At 35.3% G+C, this 6,410-nt stretch overlaps 1 long non-coding RNA gene across 1 annotated transcript; it reads right to left on the bottom strand.

Annotated features, from left to right (window-relative positions):
• Positions 1-2,084: 2,084 nt before the first annotated feature.
• On the bottom strand, positions 2,085-3,858 carry LOC112466983. The gene is made up of 3 exons (XR_003042203.1): positions 3,762-3,858; positions 2,214-2,401; positions 2,085-2,133 (listed from the first exon to the last, which is right to left on the bottom strand). It is a non-coding gene; the product is annotated as an uncharacterized LOC112466983 (long non-coding RNA).
• Positions 3,859-6,410: the final 2,552 nt, after the last annotated feature.

The raw sequence follows: 6,410 nt of genomic DNA, 5'->3' as shown, positions 1-6,410 counted from the left end.
TCCATTTCCTTTTGTTTTAGAATCAACCTATAGACTGAGATATTTATAACTAAACTACGTTAAGTGTAATTAGTAATAATCTTAATCCTACATCTAAACTCAAATCACAAATTATTCTCAATTTGTATCAATACTCATTTGTATATAAATTCTTACATATATAAAAATTCAAAGTTATATTATATTCGTGGAAAAGAAGAAAGCACGTTCACTAATTAAATAAGAAAAATATCTTTATTATGTTCTATGAATGTTATTATATAAATCAAATATTAGCCAATGCAAAAAATCACTTATTTGCCAGGTGGTGACGAAAAGAATTGATGAGTGTTGATTTCAAATGATTTACTTTTCTCAATCAATACCATTATCTTATTTAAATCTTTTTGCGGTAGTCTTTGAAATTCTTCAGTGTCTGTAATTTCTTTTATGTACAATTTAATAAAATTATCAAATGTGTTTCCAAAAATTTGGCATTGTACAATAACGCAAGCTGTATAAGTTTCAATAATATATAGCGTGACAAATAATGTTTACAAGTTGAGTTTAAAGTTGGTACAACATACTTATCAGCTGCTAATAATTTTTTAAAACATGTCATAATTACATTGGCCGATATTCATAGTCACATCTTATATTTCAATTACAAATTGAGAATAATTTTACAAATTGAGAATAATTTGTGAAGAGAGAGAGAGAGAGAGAGAGAAAGAGAGAAAGAGAGAGAGAGATATTTTCATTTACTTTTCGTAGAGTTCTTCTTGCTCGACTTCGTTAATATTATTGATGTGTGCGTAATCCGGTATGCGTTCGGCTCTCCTTTATGCACACGGCTTCACGCGCCTACAATCTTGGTACGGAGCACTACGTCGTTCCCGATTAAACACCCTCGCGACACTTTGTATGCTTATTCCGACAATTTTATGCTATCTCTTAGTGAACATTTGCTGAAAAACAATTGATTTGTTTTAATCTTTATTTACTTAGCAACGATGAAAATCAATATTAATTACTTAAAGTTGTAATCAAATGTGTAAAGCCCGATTAACGGTGTCATGTAAACGTAGTCATAATGAATTTAATCTGATTATTATTACTTATTATTACTTATTACCTATTATTACTTATTATTACTTTATCTCAAAATTTGCAGTAGTTACAACGAAAATGGACATTTCTCCAAAAATTCAAGAATTAAAAAAAATAAACTTTCTTTAATAATAACTTTTGCAAATATTTAATAATTTCCAGAATCTGAACATTTTAATTTACGTTATATTAAAAAAAAAAAAAAAGCATTTATTTGTGTATGTATACATACCTCTTGCATGTGCTCTTTCAATCCAATTTTCTTGAATATTTCTGCCAATTGCTGACAAGTTGACTTGGACAAGTATTTTGGTGTCCTTCCCACATTATTTGATTTTGGCGTCACCTTAGCTGTGGCATTAATCTCATCTGACTTAAGACTCTATTGAAATAAATGTTATTAATTAATTCCTGATTTATATAATTTAACATATCTACACGTAGTAATATTAATATCTAATATAAACGATACAATTACTTTAATATTTAAAAAAATTATGTATGTAATTATACGAAACTAACCGCGATTAATCTGATTAAGTAAACTTGTAATTCAGATTCATTCGTATTGTTTATTAGCGTCAAATGATCTTGTATCGAACTGCCTTTCACTCTAGTCATACTATGAAGAACTGTCTTGATTGTCCGCAGCGGAGTGTCGGACTTTCGTTTCTTCCACCATGTAGTAGGATAATCCTATAAAAATAACATATATAATACATATAATGTTGTCGCATTGAAATATTAATTTAAGACATAGAACAGCGCAATTAAAACGTTTACTGACTTATTAGTAACTCATGTTAATTGCAAAATGTGCACAATAGTAATCTTTCTTATTGCATTTTCATTTACTTGAATAAGATGAGAAATTGCATTACCTTAAGGAAACGATGCACTTCCAAGAGTATTGTATCGTAATCTAAATCAGCGGCCCAATTTGACATTGTTTTTACTATTTTTCATAAGCATTTCATCACCAATTTTTCATATTTCGAGGAAACATTTGATTCAGCGCAGGAATGAAGCAGCTTGATCAATACACTGAAAACAAACGTAATAAAATAGAAATAAAAAATTAAAATAAACAATATCATGTTATTGTTTCTCTTCTAAAATCGTACCATATAATGGTGGTATGATTAGAATTGTCAATAATTTTCACCATGATGTTATTGATCACTCTGTAATACGCTGCAGCCTGATGCAAATACTGCAACCTGTTTTCGGCCAACAAACTTATCATCTGATCTACTAATTCCTTCAAATGCATGAAAGGAACATTCTTCCCGAGAAATCCACTGTCATAAAACTGGAATAAAAGTTTTAAATAAAAAAAAGTTCAAGATTTTTTTAAATCGCTAATTAAAATTTTTTATGCAAGCCTAATTTAAACCTTGTATTAAAATTTCTTATACAGAATATTTTTCGAAAATTTCAAATACTTTTAACACATTTGAACGTCAAGAGAAAAATACAAACGTTTTCTATTGCATTCATGGACTGAACATCGGTCTCAAGACTCTAATAAGCTAAATTAAATAAACTCGATATCGGAATGATACCAGAATATCACATTGCCAATACCAAATTGTATATGTTATGTAAGTACTGAGCGACATATCTAGATGAAAAACCTATCCAGAGCAATAATTAACATATGAGCCGCGCGTTATCCAGTCTAATATTGGAACATTAAACGTTAACGAGTAACCAAGGTATACTATACGGTACATCTAAAGTACTGCCACATAAATTAGGAGTTTGGTATAAAAATGAAGCATAATTTCACAATCAGGAAATTTTTCTAATGCTACTCCTCTATCTCTCAATGAATGTATCCGTATATCAAACATGACAATGTAATTCCCATCATTAAACTAAATCATGCATAAATATTAATATTGTGCCTTCAAATATATATGTTTAAAGAGAATAACGATTTCTTAAACAACTACTGTATTCTTATGTCGGTAGCAAACAGTCTTAACAACGAGCGTAGACTAATCATATCGCGTTCCATAATCGTGTAACCCTTGCGTTGGTATGTATTATGTTACGTGCTAGGAATTAATAGCTCTTATCAGATGTAACGTAGCAACGTTAGTAGCGATTGACAATTACCGACAACGCAACGTAGTTGCTCAGCCACTGTACCGTTAACCAGAGCTTCTTTAGGCTTATTGCTCTGCTGCATACAAGGAGGACGAGACCGATGTTCTTTTTGGCCTTTAGGTCCCTGCGAACTGTTGTTAAACATGAATTTGTTAGAGTAATAATGTAGATATTTACATTAATAAGAAAATATTCAATTTTTTAATGTTTTGTTCAATTGTATTATGTATGCACTTAATTATAGACATACGTTATACATCTTCGGTTCCAGCGGGAGAAACGTATGTTAAATAATTACGACAAAATAATGTAAATATCTACATTATTACTGTAAGGAATTCATGTTTAACAACAGTTCGCAAGGACCTAAAAGCCAAAGAGAACATCGGTCTCGTCCTCTTCGTATGCAACAGAGCAATAAGCCTAAAGAAAGTCTGGTTCACGGTACAGTGGCTGAGCAACTACGTTGCATTGTCGCCAATCGCAAATCGCTACTAACGTTGCTACATTACATCTGATGAGAGCTATTAACTCCCAGCACGTAACATGATACATACCGACAGAAAGTTTCTTCAACACCGCACCAATATTAATTTCTGCGTCCTTAGCGAACATCTTCGGTTTCTCGAAAGGAATAGCCACGCCGCCTTTAACGGTTTCCCACTTTCCTTTACCATCATCTTCGTCACGTTTCTTTTCTCGTTTTTTTTCTTTGCGTTCTTTACGTTGCTCTTTCCTCTTCGCTTTATCCTCGACCTCCTCCTAGGCTAAAGCCCTATGTAAAAAAAACATTATGATGTTATATAATATATTATGCTTCATGTTATCGGCGTTTTAAATATAAAATATTTCGCGTCTTACCTGTTATCAGAGCGGCGAGACCTTTAGCGTAAAATCGACAATACATCGCCCCCAAGCATCCATACATGGAATTGGTTGTGAGGTTCAACGCCATTTGCCTGATATGATAATCCATTTTCTGTTCCGGCAATAGATTCGGCGCTTTTATGAGTTGCTTGATCTGTTGTCTGCTTTTGACTAATTTGTGACACTCCGTCGGGATCATACTTGACTCCAGATTTAACTCGAGAATATTTAATTGCTGCACTGTATAAATTATGTTTTAGTCCAGATATTTACTTCATGTTGTTTGCATATAAGAAAATTACCTCGGCGTCAGCATACGCCGCACCGGGCACGGTGGTAAAGCAAATTGTACTCTTGTATAATACTCGGATTAATACATCTTGTATAATACCAGAAATTGAAGTCCATCAGCAGTCCCAGCTTGTCATAGAAACCTTTCTTCGGATCAAGTACGAGACCTTCAGCATACGCCGCAGCTTTCCTACGCGAGTCATCTAACATATATTTAGTTTCTTACTAACGACAATATATAAAAATATATTCAGATCTCACCTTTATCGAGGTAAATATTAATAATAATATTAACCTCGCGACACGACGCGAGCTGTCACATCATGACACACACGACGCACTACACGCACGAAAGTCGCCACACTCCGCGATGACAGTCCCTCACGGGATGAAGCAAGCTACGGCGCGGCAATCAATCGAGATAGCCAATCGGCATCGCGGAAAAGAGGCTTCAATTTTTCGATACAAACGCAATTCACTCAGTTAACACGCCTTTTTTAAAAGTGGACTAGCACACACGCGCGCTACGCGCGCGCTTTAAACTTTTTTCGTTCCATTTCACCTTAAAACACTCATCCCACATCACCATTTCTCTCCGTTAAAATGTATTCCCTTTCTCATCCACTGTACCAATGTCCATTCGCCACCTCTCGTTTCTTATTTTCTCTCCGCTCACTTCACATACCTGTCTCTCCCATATTTTGTTTTCTTCTTTCTTTTTACTTCTTGCATAAGACTTATCACACTTCGCTTCCTCGGCTTTCATTTTTTTTATTACACTTAACTACTCCTTACACTGCACTAACGCGCGCGCCATCCATGTTCATATATTTCCCGTTATATTTATTCTAAAATATTTATCCCATTCCACTATTTCTCTCCGTTAATTCATTCCTTTTTTTCCTCTACTGTACTAATATCTAATCGTCACCACTTCGCATTCCTCTTCCCTCTCCGCTTACTTCACGTACTTATCTCTCTCATATTTTATTTTTTTTCTTTCTTCTTATTTCTCATATAAAATTTATTACACTTTAATTTTTTCATTCGGTACCTTTCTTTGTCCGTCAACAGCAACGTAAACAAAATCGGGCTTAACGGGCACTCCTGTCTAACTCCCCTTCCTGTTCAAAACCTCTCTCCCAGCTCCTCTCTTACCCTTACCCTGCATCCCTCAACAGCTCCTTACATCTCATCACCAAGCCCTCCCTCACTCCTCTTTTCCTCATTGCTTCCACCAGAATCCTTCTGTCCACCAATAACACCACCACCTTCTCCTTCTTTAATTTACCTGCCTATTTATTAAGTAATTTAATACATAGATGTTGTCCCTACCCCTCTCCTAAACATTGTCTGACTCTGCGGAAGCAATCCTTTCTCTTCTACCCCCTTCCTCAACCTTTCCGTCAAAACAGCAGCGTACACCTTGTATGCCGTTTGTGCTAACATCCCTCACCCCTCTGTAGTCCCCGACTTTTTCCCTCTTCCCCTTCTTTCTTATGGGCACTATAATTCTCTCCCTCCAACTATCCGGTCAACCCTCTTCTTTCCACACTCTATTACATACCTCCCACAACCATTCCTTTACCACCTCCCCTCCAAACTTTCATACCTCATTTGGAATTCCATAACTTCCCATCGCTTTTCCCTCCCTAAGCTTTCCCACCATTTCCCACATCTCTTCTCTCCTTATCTTCTCCTCTTCCTCCTCTAACTCCTCTCAACAAATCTCTGAAATACCTATCCCATTCCTGCATACTAATTCCCTCGTCCAATCTTCTCCTCTTTCTCTCTCTGTTTACCACCTTCCATATCTGTCCCTTTGTCCTAATCTCCTTTACCTCCTTTTCCCACTTCTCCACTTCTCTTCTTTTCTTCTCCTCATACAACTTCTTGTATCGCTGTTTTTTCTCCCTATAATTGCCACTCTTCCTTCCTTTCCTTCTCTATTTCCTTAACATGAGCCCTTTCTCTTTCCTTCCTTACATTCTTCACCTCAATAGCTCCTTTCTCCGCCCTTTTTGCCCTTCCCATTCACTTCCCTTAAT

This window comes from Temnothorax curvispinosus, unplaced genomic scaffold (assembly GCF_003070985.1).
Source record: "Temnothorax curvispinosus isolate PA1 unplaced genomic scaffold, ASM307098v1 QBEX01016795.1, whole genome shotgun sequence".
Taxonomy (NCBI): Eukaryota; Metazoa; Arthropoda; class Insecta; order Hymenoptera; family Formicidae; genus Temnothorax; species Temnothorax curvispinosus.
This window is presented reverse-complemented; position numbering and strand designations above follow the sequence as displayed.